Here is a 205-nt window from a genome sequence, read left to right as displayed (position 1 = left end):
CCGCGTTCTTCCGGCCCAGCGTAGGAGCCCATCTTCTGTCACTCAGGGCCTGAGGGGGCGGGGCCGCAAGCATTATCCAATCAAGATCGCTCGTCTGGGAGCCGTCCAATGAGGTACGCTGCTGGAGCGGAGGGGACGCTTCCGGGGTCTGGCGGAGCCTTTGCTTCCGGGGCTTGGCGGGGCGTTTGCTTCCGGGGCTTGGCGG

This window comes from Sapajus apella, unplaced genomic scaffold, assembly GCF_009761245.1.
Source record: "Sapajus apella isolate SASKATOON/1434 unplaced genomic scaffold, GSC_monkey_1.0 scaffold146, whole genome shotgun sequence".
In the NCBI taxonomy this organism is placed as follows: Eukaryota; Metazoa; Chordata; class Mammalia; order Primates; family Cebidae; genus Sapajus; species Sapajus apella.
Note: the sequence above shows the minus strand (reverse complement) of the source record.